Source organism: Haliaeetus leucocephalus, unplaced genomic scaffold (genome assembly GCF_000737465.1).
Source record: "Haliaeetus leucocephalus isolate CR32 unplaced genomic scaffold, Haliaeetus_leucocephalus-4.0 Scaffold333, whole genome shotgun sequence".
Lineage (NCBI taxonomy): Eukaryota > Metazoa > Chordata > Aves > Accipitriformes > Accipitridae > Haliaeetus > Haliaeetus leucocephalus.
This window is the reverse complement of record NW_010972769.1, coordinates 76,762-77,803: the sequence shown is the minus strand read 5'-3', so window position 1 is coordinate 77,803 and position 1,042 is coordinate 76,762. Positions and strand designations below refer to the sequence as shown.

At 67.9% G+C, this 1,042-nt stretch overlaps 1 long non-coding RNA gene across 1 annotated transcript in view; it reads left to right on the top strand.

Moving 5' to 3' along the window:
• The window catches only part of LOC104834303, a 990-nt gene extending 122 nt beyond the window's left edge, over positions 1–868 (top strand). The window contains exons 2-4 of the long non-coding RNA XR_774610.1: positions 57–192; positions 598–669; positions 778–868. This is a non-coding gene — a long non-coding RNA (uncharacterized LOC104834303). The remainder of the gene's footprint in view (positions 1–56; positions 193–597; positions 670–777) is intronic.
• Positions 869–1,042: the final 174 nt, after the last annotated feature.

Genomic DNA, 1,042 nt, shown 5'->3' with positions numbered 1-1,042 from the left:
GGGGGGGTGGCAGGCTGTGGGGTGCCCCCATCCCCCCCCCTCACCCCCATTTCCAGGCCACAGAACGGCTCCGTCATCCTCTACAACCGGAAGAAGGTGAAGTACCGCAAGGATGGCTACTGCTGGAAGAAGCGCAAGGATGGCAAGACCACCCGCGAGGACCACATGAAGCTGAAGGTGCAGGGTGTGGAGGTAGGAGGCAGGGGGGGCCCCCCAAAACCCACCAACCCCCCCCCCAAAATCCACTACCCCCTGGCACGGCTGGGGGGAGCAGGGAGGGGGCGACTGGGGAGCCCTGACTGGGGATGGCGGGGGTGGGGATCCCCAAGGCGGGGGTCTGGGGGTGCTGGGGACCCCCAAAGGGTGTTTTTGGGGGTATCAGGACCCCCAGGGGGTGATTTGGGGGTGCCAGGGCCACCCCCAGCCAGGCAGATGAGGGTGGGGACCCCCTGGTTGGTAATTTTGGGGGATGAGGACCCCTGGAGAGTGACGTGGGGCTGTGAAGACCCCCCAAAGGGTGGTTTGGGGGTATCGGGGGGCCCCCTGCTTTCTGGTGGGGGGGTGTCAGGGCCCCCCCCAGCCCGCCTCTCCCCGCAGTGCCTCTACGGCTGCTACGTCCACTCCTCCATCGTCCCCACCTTCCACCGCCGCTGCTACTGGCTGCTGCAGGTAACCTGGGGGAGGGGCACACAGAGACCCCCCCAAAACTACACTGGGGGGGTCCCCCACCCCCCAAAACCACAGACCTGGCTGTCCTGCCTCCCCCTCCCCCCACAGAACCCCGACATCGTCCTGGTTCACTACCTGAACGTCCCGGCCATGGAGGAGTGCAGCCGCCCCTGTGCCCCCCCACTTTGCGCTGGCAGCCCCCCACTTTGTGCTGGTGGCCCCCCCCTTTGCGCCGCCCCCGCCGACCCCCGCGAGTGGCTCAAGTGGTCGCAGGAGGAGCTCGTCGCCCAGCTCCGCCCCATGTGTAAGTGGGGGCGGGGGGGGGTACCCCCAAAACCTCCTTTTCTCACTTAATTTGCCCCCCCCCCCCCCC